Below are 22,896 nucleotides of genomic sequence, written 5' to 3' on the forward strand. Positions count from 1 at the left end.
ATAAAATCATGAAGCAACTCCAACTCCGTAAAAGCCATAGCAACCCAAGAAACTAATGTCACCCTTATTGTGCCCTCTCTGTGTCTGACATGGAGATCAACCTAGCATATAATAGACAAACTTGGCACTAACCTGTGGACTCTGAGAGGTCTGGGGGATTTATCAATCAACTGGCCACATTAAACGGATTTCCTAATGAACTGAGGTCTTTACAGGGATTAATCCTCTACCACCTGCAAAGAGCCACCTGCCCGACTGTCATAATTGGCATGGATGGCACCGCTACCATCAGCAGAAAGAGGAGCGGCACACAGAGAGAACGGGGTTGACTGGAATCAACAGAGAGGGAGGGAAAGGGGAAAACAAGTTGGAGAGAGGACAAAGAAGCCAGACATTGGGTTGTCAAATTCATGCAAATGATGACACTTGGTAGGTTGCAACAGCACAACGAAAATGGAGAAAAATAAATAATATATTTAAAAAAAAAAAGATACAAGACAGTGCCAGGTCTCGTATGACACTCGATGAGCACCCCAGCCCAGAGTTTGTGCCAGTCTTGCAGCATTCCAAGACCTTGACAGCAGCTCCTCGCGACATCTTCCAGCAGTGTCAAATCTGCCTATGTGCTAATGAATGTGTCAGTGCCCCAAGCATGTCATTGCTGTGTGTGTTTCAATTCACCTCTGAAATGTAATGCCTGGTGTGCCAGCTTACACATGACACTCACCCACTATTATTTCAGCACACATTCATACCCCACAAGATAGATTGCAGACTGGCACTCTGATTTTGTTACCCAAAATGTTTTGAACATTAGATTTTTCCTTTTTAATTGAACAACAATACCATATACCGAATAAAGTGTGGAACCATCCTTTGTATGGGTATTCATCTAAGGAAATGCTAAATGGCAGTGTCACTGTTATTTTATTCAAATTGGGCTTGACAGAAATAATATTGACTTGCATGGTTCGGGACACTATCCTTTTCAGCCTGACAAAAAACTAGATGAAATGACTCAGCAGCCACACTGGGCGGAGATCCAGAATCACTTTCAAGCAATGATTTACACTACATCAAAACTGAAAGGTAAAGTAAAGAACCATGTCGGGCATGATGGTTATAAAAAGAAAGTGACTTCAATTCAAATACAGTGTTTTGCAATCCTAGGCCACCATCGACACATTTGTTGTGATTGGCTTTTTGTTTTATAATTTAACAGAGAAGAAACCATGTCGGACAGAGTGGTTATAAAGGTAAAATACTTTTAATCCAAATGCAGTGGTTTGCCATCGGAGGCTACCATTGTCACATTTGTTGCGACCTGCTTTTCATTTGATGAGAGTGTGTTTTTGGCACTGTAATTCTTGACTAATGATCCACTCTCCAGAGTCACAACTCCTGGGAAGTAAAGACGATTTTGTGGAGTCTGCCAAAGGACAGAGACTATTGGCACGGATAGTCCCTCATTTGTTATGGAGCCATATACCAACCTTGCCAAAAGAGGTGCCAGGCCAAGGACAAATTGTGTGTGTGAATGTGTGTGCCTTTGTACATGTATATAATGACCAATGCCCCAAGACTTGAGTTCATAATCAGCCATATTGGCATTAGCAAATATTTTAATAAACCAGAAAAATCATTGGCCTTCCCATTAAATTAATCAAACTATTGACTTCTGTTTCAACCAAGACAGCTGAGCACAAGTTTTGAGTGATGACCAATTGATAAATAATAAACAATATACTGCACATGTTCAAAAGTGGGAATACAAACATAAATCTTATAAGGCAAAGTATTTTCGGTATCGTTGTATCTTAATCTCCATCTTTTGGCCAAAATTTAATTAAAGAATATATTAGTGTGTATTGTGTAGGACTGCTTACCGAAACACAAACTCACACAGGGATTCATCCACCACAACTGTTCAAGCTGTGTTTTTGTGAGTGAAAGAAGAACCGTCTCTAATCCACTTCACGGATCGGTTTCACAGAGAGGAAAAAAGACATTCTCCCTCCGAGCTAAAGTAATTCAGATCAGACACCTTGATGTCTCAAAGAGCACACTGCGAGCTCTTGTTTTCTGTTTTGACTGCTGGGACTCCTTGCCAGGCACAACCTGATTCCAGCTTACAGATAAAACTAATGAGGTCTTCATTCAACTGAGTCATCACAAGACGGAGCCGGTTTCACTAGCCGCGATGATTATGTCATCCATTAAGCTAGGATTTGGGGAGGTTTGAGTAACCCCCCCCCTCAAAAGAAAAGGTAATTTATTTAAGGGGTTCCTATTACTTTCATTTCCTGCATCATTTCTTATGAACAACTAGACAAGTTAGTTTCACACGTGTACATTAATTGGCAACAATCTCCAAGAAATGTTTCAAATGGTGATTTGGGTTTTTTTGTTTTAAAAAGATGTCCTGACATTGACATCAGTTGGGGTCCATTCCAAATGTAACCAAATATCTTCTCTTGTGCAAAAGACACAATACATTAAAAACACAATATTTAAAGGTGTTTTTTTTAATTGTTTGTATTTCTGAAAATCAGTCGTGTTATTGTTCAAGTGGGATTGTTCCTGACAACAATAACACTAATAGGATCTGCGCAACATGACTCATTGTCTTAAGTATCATTAGCTGTGTAATTTGTGTAAGGTGCATCAGAGAACCACTGTCACAACACACCCTTACTTATCCTTGTCTGAATGAGGCATCGTAAACATTAAGTCAATTTGCAGCTAATTGTGCAATAATAGGACGGTCATTATATGGCTCATCATATCTAAAATATACATGGCTTGATAACTGCCTGACTCGTACCCGAGAGTCTTGTGTCACTCTAACCATCTAACACGCATGACCTTACTTTTTTTTGTGTGTCACCTGATTGTGACACTGGAATTAGCAGCTGATTTAGACATCAAGGACGGAGACTTCACCATCCCATTATTCCCCGAGAAAAACAATGTTTTCAAAGCCATCCCGGGTTATACACCTCATTTCCCCTTTGACGAGATACCTGAAGGTGACTTATGTTAACAACATTCCACAGCTTTCAAATTCCCACCTGGAAACAACAAATGGAAAAGCTGTATGCAGCCTTTGATAATTACTGCCCACGTCGTATTGTATGTCAGACAGGCTGGTTTACTTTGTTAGGTTTAGACATGTTTAAAGTAAGGATCATGAGCAACTGCTGAGGTTTTGCTCAAACCTGCAGACCCTGTGGCTATATGCTCTGTTTCCCTTGTGACATCATGATATAGTTGAAGGTATCCAATAGAAACAAATGTCTTCTAAAAGAAAAACTTTTAGCTATAAAATCTGATGGCACCATTTAGAAAAGAAATGTGTTTTCCTCTTAGCTTGTTTCTATCTAGAGGCCTAATAACTTGTGTGAACTAGAGCCAACCTCTTGGCCATAGGGTCAGCAGGGTACATAAATAACAGTTTGCAGAGAAATCATCATCCCCCACCCCCAGTGATGGCAGGGTTTTAGATAGAGCAAAAAAATGGGCTATAACACAAACCCGCCATAATATAAAACCATAATCGGTAAACATTTTATAAATAAACCCATGTGCCAAAAGCCATGTGTTTTTTTTTTTTTTTTACAGATACTGTGACAGATCGCATCATTTCTCAAGATGCAGTGAGGGTAACTTTTTTACAAATCGACTGAAATTGTTTTCACAACTTCTCTCAGGACAATTTCCTTCACAGAGTGGAAGTTAACACTGAATATGTTTACATTGAAAGAGCCCAGACTGCCTTCCATTATAACATAATGTATAAAAAATATTTTATTTAATTTTTTTTTTTTATATTACAGCACAGTGGTTGTTTTGGGTCAATAATACTCATAGCCCATTTGGATAAGTAAGAATTGCAGTCTTTAAAAACAGAGATGGTAGGATATAGTAACTCATGAGTAAAAATAATAAAACACCTTATCTATTGTAGCATGTGCTGACCCATGATGACCCTCTGGACTGCACGCGGAAAAACTAAAGGATCTGATGTTAGACTAAGGCAAACTTTATTCTTAACTATAAGTTTGTGTCGTAGGCAAGCCTTACTTTAAAAGAATTCATCTCGCGTGCCAAATCAGAGGCTCAGTTAGCACTGACTCAAATCTTATGTAACTGTTTTTTTGAAAGACATACACCTCTGTTGACTACAGATAGGTAATTTGTTTTGATCTGTGATATACCCCTGTTCCATGGAAGATGTAATACACCCGCTTGTGAAGCTGTTAGGCAAATCCTCACAATGTGAAGAGAGGTGCCCCAGGGCTCTCAAGATTTCACCCACCTCCTCTGTCTTTTTCTTTTCATTCCATCTTTCCCGTTTCATCTCAAGCTAGAGACAAAGCCTCCTGCCAAATACTGGCGCCCCCCAGGAGCTCATCATACACAAACTTAGAGCTCCTCTGAGGGTGAAGAGAACTAGCAAGATGGGGGAAGGCCGGGGATATAGAACGATGGAGCAAAGATTAAGGTTTGTATCAAGGGGATGAAAGAAAGAAGTGTGTGTTTGTGTGTTCTCTCCACAATTTTTAAGTGTCTTTCAAAACCATGGGTCGTTTCAGTCCTCCCACAAGCCCCCTTTGACTGTCTCCCTGCAATTAGCCTAACACTGTCTTTAGTGATCCCTGCGAGACATACCTGCAAAAGGATCTACTAATTATTGACTAAATATGGTTGTTCATGTTGGTTGAACAGCTCATTTAATTGAAGTGGCTTCTCTTTGCTATTCCCTTTCTTCATCACCTCCAAGTACAGAAGATGGTGGGTGGGTGCTTTGGAGGAGTGGATTATCTCTAAGCGCTAGTTACATTAATACCAGTAATTATGTGTTTTGCTGACTTTTGACGCGCTCTGTTCAAACAGTTAGTAAGAAAATTATTGCAAATAGTAGGGGATTTGTGTGTTGTCTTTGGGCTTTGGAAATTCCAGTACATTGGTGGTGGTGGTGGGGGGGGTATATAATTGTGTGTGTGTGTTCTATCAAAGCATAGAATTAAAGGGGAGCAACGTGAATGTCTGTACATAGAATCTTATGATCAAGTTTTCACTCTTATACGTCGTCTCTGGTACACACCCTGGTCAATAGAGTCTGTTGGATCCTAAAAGATGGTGATAACTATGGGTGGGATTTTCCAGGGAGGAAATCTGTTTCAACTCAGATTAACAGAATTGGAAGATGGGCTTCCCTTGCCAAGAGGGGCATAGGTCCCTCTGCTCTCCCAGAGGGAAATGCTGGCATGAAAGGGGTTCTCTAATAGAAAGAAATGTGCTAATGAGAGAAGTAAATAACAAGGGTATAAAACGAAACGAGGGATGGTGAATACAGGAACTGAAGAAGTGGGAAAGAAGAACTAGAAGAGCAAACATTTCAGAATGGTTACATGCACACAAACAGCACATTCATAGGTGTATAGATTTATAGGACAGACAGACAGAGATAGTTGTTGATGATATGATTACATAAGACTGTCTATGATTCGTTATGAGGGTGAAATGTGATCATAATTTTTCTTTTGAGCTGTAGATAACTGAATCTGTCCTTTTCATCATTATAGAGTACTGATGTGCCATGTATTGACATTCTTTGAGCCAGTCAAACCAATGTCTTGGTTTTTCTAGCATCATATGAACAATACAGGCTTTCCAGTGGCCGCATTAAACTATAGTCTTTATCTAAAAAGAGAGTAGTATGTAACCAGAGAATTCCCTGACTCTACTTTTAACACTCTGACCATCATTATAGTATTATAGCATATCATTTGAAATGAAGTTTTTCTCTTTCTTTGCAGGTTTAGCAGTTTTGTAAGACAATTATTCAAAGCACACCCACACACACGTACACACACACAGAGAACTATATATGTATACTGTATACAGAGAGGCATATACAGTATATACAGTACATATGGATACGGTATGGTACCACGGTTCAGTGCACAACTTGAAAAAAAATACAAATAAATTTAAAAAAAAATAGACTGACACCACCATTAACAGGGGTGTGTAGGCCTTTCTAGCCACAGTATATGCTGACCAATGCTCCAAGACTTGAGTCTTACTCATTAACTGTACTAAATTGGTATTTACAAATATTCTAATAGAACTGTAAAGTTGAGGCAACACTGGCCACAAACAGGTTAATAGAATTCTGTTTTTACAAAGATGGTAAAGCTCAGTTTTTATTGAGCCCATTGGAAACATGAAATAAAATTCAAAATATGCATATAGTTTACATGGGTGTACGTAAACACCTCAGGTATTTTCAACATCAAGATTCTCCCCATGTGAAAATACATCCACTGGGGACTTCAACAGTGTATATTGGTTTTAGAGATTCTCGCTAACATTTCATATCAAAGACCAAAGATCTTTGAGATGGCAGACTACACTGTGTTGAGATGGATTTAACACACATTAAAAATAAATCCCAGGAGTAAGCCGCTGCCTCTTTGCCAAACAAAGAGAACAAAGAGGCGATGTATGCATTTATCAAGGGACTGATCATCCCAGTGCATATCAGAAGCACGGGGTGTTTACATATTAGATAGGTTGACACTTGTGATGAATGACAAGAGTAATAACTATCACTACAAAGACTACTTACAACTTTCAGAAATGATGGTGTGTTTTGAAAAATGACTCCAAAAAAAAACCAAGATCAGGAATTCAGTGATATTTTGAGCGATGATAACAAATGTACTTGTAAAATGTGCATAATAGTATTTTTCATGTCCATAATATACATATCTAATCAAATATGTGATTTAAAAAGGGACCAGAGTAATGAAATGAGTCCTTCACTATCAGGCCAGGTAACACAATGGACCTTTGAATTTTATAGCCGTTAGTGGCAGTGAATGTTAACAAGGTTGACTAAGAGTATGACAATGCTCAAGTTGAAAACTGCTTAAAACCAAGTTCCAAGACTAAGGCATTGCATTTCTCTCCTTCTGATTATCATATAATTCAGGATTATTTGACTGTAGACTGATACCCATTTGCCTCCTTTGCTGTTAACCTCTCCCCGATACCACAGAGACTTTTAAGAATGCTACGTTCAACAGCAGATAATGATGTAACAGTCTCCTTAAATATGTAAAGTATGAGACTTAATAAAACCCTGCAGTGTGATTATGTCTTAAGTCTAACACTCCACTCCTGAATATACAGTGCTACACGGTGATCCATTTTAAATCTCTTCTCTTATCCACTGAAACAAGGGGAAGAAAGTTCACGTGGAAATTACACAAATCATTGCAATGGAAGTTTTGAAGTAGTGGAGTGCTCTTGGTCACAGTTTCTCTCTCTTTTTTATGTTGAGATCTCAAAACATGAGGGGAATGTCACAGGGGTTAAAAGGCAATTAGCTGTTCGGTGCTATCAGACTATTAGTCAGAGTGATGAGAATGATGGTATGAAACTCATTAATATATGTCCGAGCGTTGATATTGCTTTCATGAAAGATCAGACAGGAATAATGAGAAAACGTGTGACTGCTTTGCAGGGGAGCAGTTTGGATGAACACTGGACCGTTTTGATAAGCTGAACCCAATGATATACATCTACATTCAGCTCTAAAGTGGTACCTTTTTATTTTAATTGATGGTTACTGTGTTCCATGTTTTTCCCCAAGTCAGATAAACCCAGATATGAATATTTGTATTGCAAGCATAAGGAAATACACATCCCAAAATAATAATATCCCTTTTTGGCTCTAGCTTCGTCACTCGAGTAGACATACCTCATTATCTCTGGCTGGGAGAACTGCTGAAACTTTATCTCGAACAACCGACAAACTGGGATGAGCCACTCTTGAAATGTGAGGGTTTATGCGAAAGCACAAACAAAAAGACAAGATAAGGGGGTGGATCGACAGTCAGCAAGTTGCAACAAAAGGGACTTAGAAAGTGAGCGTGAAATGGCATAGCTAATGACACTGGTATCAGATTTATTCCAAAGAGATGGCAGCAGAAGGAGGCAGGAAGAAGGGCCGGATGATTTCTTCGCCCTGTCTTCCCCTTTCCCTGATTATGAAAGGAGACATGGCGTGAGGTCGAGGGTCAAGCCAAAAGGAGACAGCATTGTGTAGAAACTGTCACGCACCGCCACCTATTTTGACATGCACAGGCCCGTTTGTTGTCTGTCGAACATGCAAATTGGGGAGCCCGAGCTGTCATAGAAAGGCAGTCAGTTATGCTCCGGTCGAGAAAATGAGAGACCACCTGTAACCGAGAGAATGGCGAGTGATAGACAAGCATTCAGTCGGCCCCCTCGTCATTTCCAGTGCCGCCATTCACCCATTATCCTCCCCCTGGTGCCCTCCTCCCCCTTCTGCCACAAGCTATCATCAATCCCAGCCGCACTTGCCAAAATACAAATGTAAAAATCTATTCTTAATATTCAGAGGCAGGCGGTAAGAAAAAAATAAAAATATTCAATGGGGCAATATTAAAAGGGATTGATTTCTACCCACTTAATAGGATCCAGCTTGTAGACAGCTGAGGGTCAGACCTGGATAATTAGTGGTCCACAGTCCAAACGTCACTCTTTCACAGAGAAGAGGGCAGGAAGGGCACCCCTTAACATGGCCCTAATGGTTTGAATCTTAATGAAAGTCTACAGTGAACAAAATTACTTGCATTAGGTGCAGAATGACTTTCATTAGGTGCTTTCGTTTAAAATGTGAAAACATTTAATAGTGGAGTGTTAAAGGTCCATTATGACGCATAAATACAAACAATATCCTTTCCCCATATGCAGACATGCCACCTCGAAAGCGAAGCAACTCAAGCGCCATATGTTATTAGGTCATGGTTAATTTATTATCGCCCTATTTTGAAGAGAGAAGTTAAAAAGAATCAAGATATCCCCTAAAGACATACCATTTCTACATGCAGCCACCAGAACAAAAGGATGACACACTACACTCGCTTCTGCAGTCAATTTAACTAATACATCATAACCCATGTAGACATAAGATAATCATGTCTGTCCACTGTTGTCAGTTTACCCTACAAAACATTTCCCCCAAATTATCCATTAAAATTGAGGGATTAGGTGTCCTTCTGTTATAATATGGGGCAGAAATTGTCCTCATTATATGATTTAGTCCAGTCAAATGTATTCAAATGCCACCTTTATTACCCCCGAGGTGCTTTGCATAAATTGAATAAATCCAACAGATACTCGGCAAGAATCAAACATATCAAAGGTTTCCTGTCTTTGAAGTGGGGGTAGACTCTAATTCCAAAACAGATTTTCATGATAAATAAATACATAATTTATGAATTTGTGGCTGTAGTGGTAGACGATGACGAAGAACAGGGGGGAAAATATGAAAGCAACTCTAAAAATGCATGAAACATTTTAAGATGGGGAAATGTCAAGAGACGCAGAATGACACACAAAGTGCCGCCTGCCGACCAACTGCGTGGCTGATAAACAACCTCATTAGCATATGTACATCGGAGCATAAGTTTGCTCATTTGCTTAAACAAGGTCTCAATCAGAATATAACACCACACTTGACGCATGTCATAAAAGTCTGAGAATGTGTTGATGGGAATGACGGCGATGGAAACGTTCCAATTACAGAATGTCTGCAAGCAGGATAAAGACTAATTGCTCCCCAGAATTTATGGAAATGGAAACTAAACAAACCAACGTGTTGATCAACTGTGCAGCACTTCTCACATTTCTGTACGACAACATATTATAACAATATCCCACAATATTTTGATGTGGAATTCAATATGCAATCTGTAAAAACAGCAATTCCATTCGGCTTTGAAGTCATGCACGATTCCGAGCAGCATGGACTGCAAATATTCTTCGAATAAATTACACATCGGCTTATCTTAATCAGAAGTGGCGTTTCACAAAAGGTGGGACATTATTAGATTTCCAAATATACCTGAGCAAATGTTCTGGCATGATTGATGTCCAACTTGGGGATTTCATTAGCATGAGCTTCCGACCTCCCGCCCCCGCCAACCACTTTATGGTGGTTAAAATAAACTAAGTAAATAATTGAAATTTTGATTGTTCCTCCCATGTGAAGGCCTGCGGTGCAAGCAATCACAACAAATCATCCAAGACTGCAATGCTGTCTTGGTATTGCCTTTAGCTCCAAGCTGTTTGATAGCAATGTTGAACAAATGTCTGTTTTTTTTAATTTATTATTAAAGGAACCCGCAAAGTACATTACATAAATTCAAACATTTACAAATTGAGTTTGGAAAGATTAATCAATCAAGCCTTTGAGTAAGAAACTACAAAAAGAATGCCAACAGGGGTAAATAATGGAGGTTCTTCACCTACGCAAATGTTCATTTAACCTGTGCACCGCAAGGTTATTTCTACCGGTGATGACGCTAACACACTGTCCACACAAAAGTACACACACACACACGCAAGCCTGAAGGAAGGATGATTTATGTGGGAAGATCCATCTTCATCATCTTGCCGCTCACCTTGGTCTCCATCAGTGTTAATTAAAGGAAGGTCAGTGTCACCCTCCCTGCTCGCCCCCACCCACACTCCACCCCACCCCACCCGCCCGGCCCTCTTTTACATAATAAATCACTCCAGATACACAAAGGGAGCTGTTGACACAAACAGAATGCTCCCAGCTAACTTGCGAAATGCAGTTCATTGGACTGGGGAGTCAATTCAAAGCATACCATAAATAATACTGATGAATGCCACAGAGTAGCATCTATGTCTGGCAACAAAAGAATAGAAGAAAAATGTACTTGGCTCTGGGACAAAAATAATCCATACTTTACCACAATATGTGGAATCTTTAAAATACATCAGAAAATGTACACCTGATATTGATTCACAGTCCTCTCAAATAAGACCATCAAACAAAGTCCATTTTCATGTTTCTAAAGTTTACTATCATGATACATTTTAATCAAGATTAGGTCGGCTGCTATATCTGAAACAGATAAAAATAAGTCCACAAAGTGATACCAAGTTATGACAGTATGTCAACAAGTTTATCTAAAATCATATGGATTGAAAACACTGAAAACCCAAAAGTAGTCATTATTCGGATCACTTGCTGCACATGGTTCCATTTTTATCCTTCTAGGACTAAATTAAACTGTGCGGCTCACACAGGAAGAAAGAAACATCCACTGGCATAACCACACCGCCCACCCCACGACACTACAGCGGTTTGTGTCACGGGGCTTTGGTTAGCCTCACATTGTGTACATCATTACCTTCTTGGACTCATTCTCCTTCCACGAACAAAACAAGAAACATATGCTTTATATTGTGTGCAATTTCACTGGTTTTCTCTGTCAGCCTTGCATACTGATGGCAACACTACTGCGCTTATCACATACTAGCATTCGTGGCCCCGCTGCTCTCTCCTCAGTCATCAAGCAATTGATGTAATTGAACCAGGACTTCTCTGTCAAGCAAGCCACGTGGCTCAATAGCACGTGTGTCCAACACGCTGGACCGAGAGAGTCATGCTGGCTGGCAGGAGTGTAGGGTTGCTTGATGCTTTCACTTAATTTCATACTAATTGTGCTGAATTCCTTACATGAGCTTTACTGACAACATAAACTTGTTTCACTCTCCATTTTGATGAGTGATCAAGGCAAAATATTAGTTTTGATTTTTGAAGAGGTTTGAGAGAACCAATCAGAATTTGTTGAATCAAAAAATGAATAAAGACATTGTTCTTGTAAATTTGTAATGTTCTACTAATCTTGTGTGGATACATTTTTAGGTATTAATTTTTAAAGACAAAGAATTATCTTTTTTGTAGCAATTATTCATTCTCAATTTTAAGTACTGTAGTTTTTTTTCCAGTGGCTCTCTTCATTAGTATGCTATTTCTATGATTTCCTTAAGGACAACTTAAAGTACTTGAATTAAATACATTTCCTAAAACAAGTAAACATTTCAGCCTCTAATCAGTAGTTGTTAGCCTAAGATAGCCGGCAGCATTTGACTTGTGTTTAATGTTAATTGCTACCAAGATTGAATAAAACTAGGACATGAACAAAGCAATTACCATGTGAAGTAACAAAAACAAACAATTGCTTCTTCCGTCTTTGTTTTCCTCCTCCATCTGATTAGCACTGACCTTGTGCTGTCCTTGTTGCCCTCTGACAAAGTCCTCAATGTCCTGCATATCTGCCTAAGTGACCAGCAAGGGGTCAAGGGTTACCAAGAGCTGCCACTTCCCCTGTCACAGGAAACAAGCAGCGGATCGGTGGAAGGGGAGAAGGGGGTGGCGGGTAATATTCAAAACAAATACAATGACACGAAGGAGCCCGGGATCCAGGTACCACACACAAACACTCTGACACACACACAGGGTGGCGCAGGGTGCTGGTAAACTGGTTTAACTAGGTTTCACATTAAGTTAAACGTGTAGTATCCTTTTAGCTAACTGGTAATAATTTTGGAGCTGTTGAGGAACTAATTTATTTGCATTGTAAAATAATATATAGTAATAATAGTGCTATCTCAGTACACACACCCGTACTGCCTTCGGGGAGAGCTTAATTGTCATGGTCAAGTGAGCATTGGAAATAGTACTTATAAGATACACACTGATCATATCACACTACATGTTGGTAAATGATGTATACATACTGTCATAGTATATGCGATAACTGCTCTGAAAGCGAATGAAAACTGTCTACCAATGAGTTTTACAAATACTAGGGCATTGAGTGTCGAATGTGGAACCGCAGAGCAGTTACTTTGTAGGGGAAAAAAAAAAAGACTTTGCGGGCTGGCTACATTCACAAAACCCCAGATTCTCTTGGTGGTTACCAAAACACTACTTAGTGAGGCGACACTGTCATCTCTTTATTCAAAAAAGAGGTCGAGTGTGGTTACATAAAAGTAAAATTACTATTATTGAGAAGCCTATGCATGTGCAGGCTGCCACAGCAAAAAATGGCCTTTTGTGTGGCCAGGCCCTGACACATGCAGATGTGACAAGAGTTATAAAGGTTTATTTTGTGAGCATGTTCTTTTGAATTCCAATGATAAGCACCTTGTCATTTCAGTGTCTGGCCTGTCATTAAAGTTGATATTGCTTCATAGCATTGTGCTTTCTCCTCATCTTTGCCTCACTAAAGTAAAAGTAGGATAGAGTGCAAGCTTGGCTCAGTGTGAAGGGATAAAAACACATTGAAATTAATGTCAGAAACAAATAATGAGCAAAAAGTTAAAAGTCAAATCTAATCATATAAATTACCTTTTTTTCCAGACGGCGGATGTAAAAGATACTTTAGAAGAACTATTTTATATATTCACAACCCCATCTAATCGTCACCAAGGCAACAGAATGATATGTGCAGTGTCAAACTAGAGATCCGACTCAGTGTTTTTAGTCTTGTTGTAAAAATTGTAGTGTTTGAAAATACTAATGATGTCTATGTACCATGCCTTTTTAGTATACAACTCTATAAAATTGTATGATTAACTTTAACACCTACAAGGATACAGTTATATCAATACTCATTGAAGCATGGGCTACAACATAAACAGATATTAATTTTAAGAGGTAACTAATGCAAATGTATTCTTTCATTTTCGTTTCTACACAGAAAGGAATTCGCTGGAATACAGTGCGCCATAAATACTGTGACTGCACTGCCCTCAAACGGCACAATGAGGTCAATGCATGAGCCTCTCATTCTTCTGGCTTCATAGGTCCTCCAGGATAGAGAAACATTAATTAAGGAACCACCGTGAGCAGCCAAGGAGCATAATGCACACACTAAACTCACTCACTGTTACTCTCGCTCTCTCTTTCTCTCTCACACACATGCACACACACATGCATACACACACGTATACTGGAGTGACTCACAGTAATCCCCCCTTATTCTCCACAGCTTCTGATAACTGTGAAATTCACTCCCTGTGCACAAAGACATAGCCGCGGAGGAAAATAATTTCAGTAATAGAGCTAATGGGCTTAAGTGAGACTGGAGAGCAGCCAAAAGCAGCTGAGGAGAAGAGGGAGAAGAGGGTGACGGGAGGGAGAAAAAAAAAATCACTGGAAGAAAAAGATGCAAGTGTGTGGAAGAAAGGAGAAAAGCAGAGCATCTTTTGTTTCATGATTAGATTGGTGAAGAAGGGAAGGGAATGCTCATTTTCTCCTCAATGTCAGGATCCAGTTGCTGATAACAGTAGCTCTGCTTGCACAAAGGAAGGATTTGGGATGATGGGTAATATAATTGATTCAGCCAAATAATGGCACAATGCTTGCAGAGCAATTACATTTCTTTTTGTGTTTAATTGCCATAGAGAGTGCAGATACATGATAAAATACACACACAAGCACTTGTCTGTGTGCCAACTAACTAAAATGGTGAAAAGATAGATGGGAATACTTTCCCAAATGGGTGATTAAGGAAATGACTATATTAAGCGGATGAACTTATTGACTAGAGCATTACAGATCTTATTTCTTGAGGTTTGAACAAATGTGGAATTTAAAAATGTGAAAATGTTGCAGTGCCATAATATTACTCAATGCATTATTTTTTTGCCGGTTTTCTAAATGGAATAATTCTTTGTGTATTTTTTAACCCTTCTGTTCATCCAATGTCTATCTAAGATAGTTCACCTATCAGAACCGTTTAACTATTCTTATTTTTTTTTAATCTTAGTATTGAGGACTGATTAATTTATTTATAGCTGGACAATGGATTTTTTTATTTTCAATGCATAAATTAGTAAATTGAAATATAACCCCTTACTGTTATAACCGGATCTTTAAGATTTGCTGGGCTACATGAATCAAAGTCCCCGGCTTGTGTTGCATTACTGCGCTGTATAGCGGACAGCTGGGTATATAGTAGAAGAGGAACGATTTGTTCCGGGGCAAAACACCCAGTCATGAAGTGGAGCAAAAGCCTCGAAAGTAAGCAACTGATAAAACAATTTTAAACTTCTAAGATACATTAATGGTATCTTTCAGTTTAAATAAAAATATCTCTATCATAATTGAAAATGTCAGATCGGCTCTAACAATTTTTCCAAAGTTCTCCCACTGTAATTAAAACCTCAGGTGAGTTATTTCTCATGATTCTGGTTGATATTCTGGTAATCTTATCAAGTAGCCACCGGAGTAAATCAATCTGGAATTGTTCCACATATGTGAACAGTGATGGATGTGATACGCAAACTACTGTGAACATATCGTGTAAGTTGCTGACTTAAACCGCTGCTAATGTAATTGTGTTTGCTTTCATTATGTAGAGAGCGATTGTGAAACGGAGTTCTCCAACAGCTGGTGACTGCTCCATCAGGAATTAACCATCAACCCCCTCAGCAAAGGCAACTGGATGTCCAAATGAGCCTGCTCTCTCGGCTGGTCTTCTCCTTTCCACTCTCCCGACCAACCGTCCCAGTATTAAGTGAGGCGAGCGACAGAGATATGAATGTGATATTCCCTCTGGTATTTTTAACCGCTGTATTGAATTCGTATAAAACACTTAAGGGTCCTCAGTCTCTGCCTTATGGGAGCCTCTTACAGGGCTATCTGTTAAAGTCTCTAGAGAGAGAGCGAGAGCGAGAGCGAGAGAGAGAGAGAGAGAGAGAGAGAGAGAGAGAGAGAGAGAGAGAGAGAGAGAGAGAGAGAGCAAGAGGGAGAGAGAGAGAGAGAGAGAGAGAGAGAGAGCAAGAGGGAGAGAGAGAGAGAGAGAGAGAGAGAGAGAGAGAGAGAGAGAGAGAGCCTCTGCAAAAAATCCTGTTTTCCTCTTACACTATCCTCGTCTTTTGCGGTATTTCATAAGTAACTTCCATTTCAATTCATCAATCATAAAAAGCTAATGAATATGAGGGAATGGTCTCAGTCAAGAATCTTGATGTGTTCACCTCCATGATATTGGATAGTATCTTAGGTCAAATGAGTAATTTCAATACGAAACGCTGAAACGGCATCGCAACTTAACTTAAAATAAGCCAATAAAAAATCAAAAGAGAAAAGATATCATGCAAGACTTGAGAATATCAGAGTATTGGATGAATAATGTAGGAGTCTGAGAGAGGACCACACCAATCTAAAACAACCTTATGAATTACTCTGTGATTTATTTCTGGGCCCAGGCTTTTTCTCATGCTTGAGTGAGACTTATCACTTAACAATCAATTATTAACATGTGTCAGCATAAGGAGTGCTATTACAGGGATCGAGATGCATGTTGTACACTGGCCAAAACTGACAACACTTCTTGTAGTCTCGCTCCGCCGTCTGTTTGAAAAGCCTGATTTTAGGTGGAAACTGGAATTCCTGGCTCTTTATTTGTGAATAATGCATCAGCAGCAATCCACATTATACTAAAAAGGATGAGTAGGTAGGATGGTACATTAAAAAGGTTTTCAAGTCGACATGCTTGCTTCAGCATTTTTTTTAAATTCAGAATAGAACTAGGTTTGTAATCAAAAAGAAATGTGTTTCCACGTGTATGAAACTATACATGCTTATTAATTCTAAAATTGGATGCCCTCATGCCAGTATTAATGAGGCAAGTCAAGAATATCATCACAACATCCTCATGTCCATCAACAATGATACCGATGTAAGCAGTTGTAAACCTGATGACCGTTAAACAAAAACACATTCATTATGCAGACAGATCATCACCCCCATAATCTTCCTATTTGCATAATCATAATCGCTTCTGTTTGTATGCCGACATCTAATAAAAAGTATTTATGTATTGATACCGGTAGCAAAAGAACAAGGGAATAAGTGATGGGGTCTTAATGGATGTTTTGAATATGCAATGTGTATCTGACCTCGTCGAATTTGGAAGAGGTGGCATGTATGATTTATAAGTCGTCTACAGCCTCCTGAGTGACGGAAGCACAAGGGATCATTTACGGTATGTAAAGAATCAATGCTGCTAACAACTGCTTGGGGTCGAAAAGGAAGATCTGACTTTGCGTTGGTCTTTTATACTCTTGGAAGTCCAGCTTTGCAAGTCACTTCAGCCGCTTTAATGCAATAGATGCAATAGTTTGTTTAAGTTTGTGCTGGATCCGATGTCATATTTTTTGTGTGTGACCGGAAATCTAAGAGCAGAAAGCCCTCACCTTTTTTTTTTCCAAGAGCAATGGCAATCTGGGTATGAGAGATAACAGAGTGAAAAATGTTGGAAGCAATCCACTCTGCCTTGGAGTAAGACCTTTACGATTTCACCACTTCATTAGGAAGTGGCTAATCTCTCCACTCGAGCGGCGTGATAAGGACTCTGCGCTAATGCAGGGGGAGTCAAAGTTCAAACAGCCTTCGATGTTTTGATGCTTAACTTACCAAACTTCTTGTATGTTCATTAGACAGCTTTATCAGGAAATTCTTCTCTTACATTCCCCAATACCCATCAAGATTGGATGAGGTGGCGGTGGACTCGGGAGGGGACAAGGTGGAGAGCAGCACAGTCTGCAGATAACAGATAGCAAGGATAGCGTGCTCTTGTTGAAGGACGGATGGAGGGATAGGTGGAGAGAGAAAGGAAGCAGACCATCTCCAGTCATATCTCGATTAAGTCTTCAGCCCCAACTGGGGAGAGTGTAATAAAGGGTGTGTGCTTCCGTGCATGCATGCTTGTGTATGTGGCGGTCTACTTATGCATGCACGTACGTATGTCGGGGTATGATTTTGTGCGTTGTTCACATTTGCATGCATCTGCATCCGTGTGTGCGTGCATGTGTGTGCGTTGGCTAGCGTGCATGTGTGTATCGGGCCTTGATGTCCTTATGCAGTCACATCTCGATCCACGCGACAAGTGCCTGAGCCCCTCCACTCATCAATTTTGCATTGCCATTTAAAGAAGCCTATCGAAAGTTCCCATCAGATTCACATCTGCCCCTGGTGCACATAAAAGGCCTATTTATACTGATCCCATCTCCCCGAAATTGTTTTTCAAAGCAAAGATATTATTTCGTGCCCTTCTCGTATCAAAGGCTCGTCAACACTCCAGAGAGTTAACCACATATATCAAAGTAGCACAGGAGCAGAAGACACAAACTGCAAGTGGTTTAAAAAAAATATGGCACATTAAGCCTGAGCTACTTCGGGATGTTTGGATACTCTTATTTTTGTTTACCCAGTCTGGATTCTGTCACTTTGAGTCAGGCGACACCAGCGCAGCCATTTAATTGGCTCTGACATGTTTCTCATTTCAGACAAACTTTACTGATGTACAAACATGCTGTTCGCCCTTCACTGAGGAACTTGTGAAAAATATTGATGACAAACTCCAGAGAGCAAGTGAATCAAAGGTTACAAAACGCTTAGACATAGTGAAGTGGTACGATCCATTCGGATGCTTGTACAGAGCAGCAAACGTATCTCTGTACATAGGTGCATTGAGCTATAATCAAGAAACCATGAACAACAAGGTTGTGGGTTCAATTCTGGCTCTCGCCCTCCTGTGGGGAGTTTGCATGTTCTCCCTGTGCCTGAGTGGGTTTTCTCCGGGCACTCCGATTTCCTCACACTTTCCAAAAAAATGCATGGTAGGCTGATTGAGCAATCCAAATTGCCCCTCAGTGTGAGTGCGGATGTTTGTTTGTCTCTGAGTGCCCTGCAATTGGCTGGCAATCAGTTCAGGGCTTACCGTGGCCTAATCTGCCCGAAGTCAGCTGAGATATGCTACAGCATGCCCACGACCCTCGTAAGGGTAAGCGGTTCAGAAAATGGATAGCTAGATAAACTGTAGTCAAGTAATGAATAGATAAATAAGGGTGCCAGCTAAGCCACAAAAGCAACAGAAATTTATTTATGACGGCAAAGTGTCAACACCTTAGTTATCAGGACATACTTAGCTCTAGAATCAGAGCTGAACTGGCCAACTTTGTTCACATGGGTACCCTGAGCTAGCAACCATGAGTTTATTTATTTATTAAGACACTTCATTTTGTGCACCCTAGACCAGAGTGGTACCTAAACCCCATTGACAGTACAGTCTCAGTTTACTACCACTTCGGCAGAACCTGTGAAAAGCAAACATGATACCGGACAGTTGTTTTCCTTTCACTAATAGTTTTTAATTTTCATTTAGACTATCTTTAGATTGGTCCACATGATGTTCATTGCATCTTGAAATCCTTCTTCCATTTCAACATTGTAGCCAAGCATTTTGATCTTGAAAGTTTTCTTAATCAAAGAGCAGCTGGAAGGGAAATCAAAGAGCCCTAAATAACTTCCCAACACAGGCCATAGGAGGATTAAAAATCCACTATCCAGAACTGGGTTTCTTCGATCGAGGGGATACCAACGCATAATGGGAACTCCCCAAAGCCCAAGATCACAGCTGAGCTGTTGGGCACAGCATGCTGAGGGCCCTCTTTAAATCCTAAAGAGATCCTATCAGCAGCAGATGAAAATAGATATTGCTCTCTCTGTGTCTGGCAGAGGATTACAGAGTCCAGTGTGGGTGCTAGTTCAAGGAGCAAAAATTCAAATAAATAAAAATCAAAGTGCTCTTGTATATGGGAGTATGTTTTACATGGCTAAAAGTGATAAGAGTGTCTTGAGAAATAATCCTGACTGTACAGGCAATGTCACATTATGCGGCTATGGAAGACCTACATCTGTCTGCATAAATGGTAAAGGGGCCTTATGATTGACAGGTGCACAATCCAGAGTGTACCTCGCTTCTCTCACCCAACACCAGGATAGAATCCACAACACCTATGACCCTGAATAGGATCAATTGGAGAAAATGGATACTTGGGTTGATGATTGGATGGATGTGCAAGGTGCAAGGGTTTGTTTTGACTTCAGTGAATATGTAGCTTCATGACTTTGGTATGACTTCTAGGAAGAATTAAATTATTAAATTGTGAAATTAATCATTGTAGCTTTTGGTTCATGTTTTCCTCAATTGCAAAATGTTTCACCTTGTTATTGTCTGATGCACTTTGTAGTTTGTCATACCAGAAGCAGAATTTAAAATCCCTGTAAAATGAAATTAAATGTCCTCTGAATTTGACACACGGTAGATAAGAGCGTTTGCCAAATTTCAATAATTCCAAAATTAACCCTACCAGCACAAAGCTGGTGTCACATCAGACTTAAAAATAAAAATTCTCCTCAATGTTCCGGTTTGCCCGATCTTACCAATGTAAGAAAAAAACTTGTAAAACTAAGATGGTTACATGGAGTTTAACGCTACATCTTCACAACTGAGCACTATTCCGTTTTTCGGTCTCTGCAGGTTTTCAGCAATTTGTTTCAAACATGTATAATGTATTTAGAAACATGATTTTTTTTTAATCTATTGAGAGAGATATAAATACTAGCTTGATCAATACATAACTGTAGCACATGTAATGTCATCAGTAAAACTGGAGCGTCAGTTTTTAGACACGAGAGCAAGTATTAAAGGATTAATAATTTTAACCATGTACCTGAATAGGAAAAAAAAATCAACTAAAAGGGCAATTTACATAACATTTGTGTGCCCATATTTATGTTATTGGCAATTTGACATATAAGGAGACACACTGTGACAAGCAATCAGCCTGTCGGTCATTTCAGAGAAGAGGAACTGTATGTTCTAACTAGACCAACAGCGATCTGACAAGGTTGTGTGCACCTGTCAGGTCCTGCTCTCCTATACCTTAAACATGTTCATGCTTGGGCCTGGCAGGTCATTATAATAAATGAGCTGGCCTCAGTGGACAGCTAGGCCTCGTTCCTCATCCCTAATGGGAGAAAAGAAATCTGCAAACTACTATTTTACATTGACTGATGTTGAAGGCTGGAAGGAACTAGTTAAAGTGGACAATTACAACTGCGGGACTGGGGGGTATCGTTATGTGTAACCACGTGAAATGTCCCTTTGCGATTTTAATAATTTAGGCAGCGGCTAATTTCGGTACCCTGACTTTGTCAAGGTAATGTGCACCCTCCATGTCTGAAATGTCTCACTGTCTTAGTAGTTTAGAGAGCTTTGTGTGATTTTAGTTAAGATTAGGGCAATACTGAGAGCGAGTAATTGCGCATGGGTCAAATACTGCAGCTCTCTATGGTGGTGAACTGTCTTTGTGTTGCAAAGCATGTCTTTCTTTTCTATATGACATGCCGCACCAATATACCAACAATATACTGCAGTGGCCATGAATTGTATGAAATTCCATCATCTCTTCTGGGGCAAATTCTGCCCTCAGTGCTTACACAGCTCAACAACAGACCTACACGCATACCTTGATGCTCAAGTCCAAGGTTGTTAGACCCTCCACTCACATCTGATGTGGCTTAGCACATGTGCAAATCTCTCCAAACCAGACCCTGAGGACTCTATTTCATACTCACAGTCTCTATGTCTCTTCCTCTGCAATATGCCTGACCTAGACGTCTGCACTCCTTTTATCCACATTCCCATGGAAACTCATTTAGCCTAGCTAGAGGGAGAAGGCAGCCCTGGGTTCAATTGGCTGGATTTACACTTGAGATATTATTCATGACATTAGCTGCCATTCTGATCCCTCGCTCGGCGGTCCTCTCTCTCTTCTATCTCTGCTGCTCATTGTCTGGTGCCAGGATTCTCCAAATGTGCCCGGTGTTAAAATTCATGGACTTCTCTGCTCAATACGTAGCTCAGTTTTAGGCTATTGCGACCCATCCTGTATCACTGCCACGTGGAAATTGCATTCTTGAATGGCAGAAGCAATCATTTCAATGACAAATTAAAGTGGTTGAATAAAACTACTGCATAGAAGAAAGTTTACTTTCATGCATGCCAGCAGTGGTAAGTATCTGCAAATACTGACATCATTTCAAGAATAATAGAACTGTATTACCGCCTTAAGAAAATTGTCAGTTGTCTTGCAGTGTAATAGTAAAGATTGAGCTTTTTTTTTTTTCTTCTATCTTCAAGGAACATTGTGTGGCTATCACAACCATGGAATGTAATAGCTAATTGTCCTTGCGACTGCAGATTTTATGGTCTTTAAGCACATTATATAATTGCTTGCCAGAGCCGCCTTCCTGTGAAGGGATGAACTGTTTTGCATGAGTATGCATATCAAAAGAAATTTATCATGATTCACATTCACCGCTGAAGTAAAAAAAATATATTTTTCCAGTGATTTGTCATGAAATATGAAGAATTATTTGGATGGTCAAAAGTCTTTTTTGAGAGGCCATTACTATATTCTTCAAGTAATAGCCACAGGACAAATAGTATAATAAAAACATTAATCCCTTATATCTTCAATCAGTAGGAAATGTGATGTGCAGCGCACACACGCACGCACGCACGCACACACACACACACACACACACACACACACAGGTGTGTCTGTCTTGTGTCTGTTTGAGAGGAGGGGGTGTATCCATCATTCTCGGCCCAGTTTTTGGAGATAATGACAGCAATTTCTTCTCTTCAGTGACTGATGACAGGCAGAACTAACCACTAATGGCATGCCCATGCTGGAGCGCACCACTTATGTTTTTCCCCCTGACAAGGCTCAGGGGAAAGCTTCATTTTTTTGACATTTGACCATGCAAATTCACCCCGTGAACATTATTTTGCATTTACATCCATCTCTCACCCCCACCTCTTTTCTCTGACTCCACTCACCCCACCCCATCCTATCTTGTTCTCGCTTCCATTCCTTCCAAATCTCCTTTTGATCGGGGACAGTAAAGACTGCCCTAATAAAACTTTATGAGGAAAAGAAAAGCGATAAATAAGAAGGAAACTCCGTTTTGGAACCCAGCATTTTGATTTATGTGCATATCTTGGCAGTTCAAGAAGAATAACATGCATCGGGTGCAGTATGCAGAGAGAGAGAGAGAGAGAGACAGAGAGGGAGAGAAGCAGGGGGTTGATGGGTCTTGGTGGGTCAGCTCAC

General features: G+C 39.9%; 1 protein-coding gene across 1 annotated transcript in view; it reads right to left on the reverse strand.

Annotated features, from left to right (window-relative positions):
- The window catches only part of irx2a (iroquois homeobox 2a), a 209,656-nt gene that overhangs the window by 176,539 nt on the left and 10,221 nt on the right, over positions 1-22,896 (reverse strand). Inside the window, exon 3 of the mRNA XM_049729563.2 lies at positions 12,143-12,244. The gene's annotated coding sequence lies outside the window, so the exon portion shown is untranslated. The remainder of the gene's footprint in view (positions 1-12,142; positions 12,245-22,896) is intronic.

Source organism: Syngnathus scovelli, chromosome 9, assembly GCF_024217435.2.
Source record: "Syngnathus scovelli strain Florida chromosome 9, RoL_Ssco_1.2, whole genome shotgun sequence".
Lineage (NCBI taxonomy): Eukaryota > Metazoa > Chordata > Actinopteri > Syngnathiformes > Syngnathidae > Syngnathus > Syngnathus scovelli.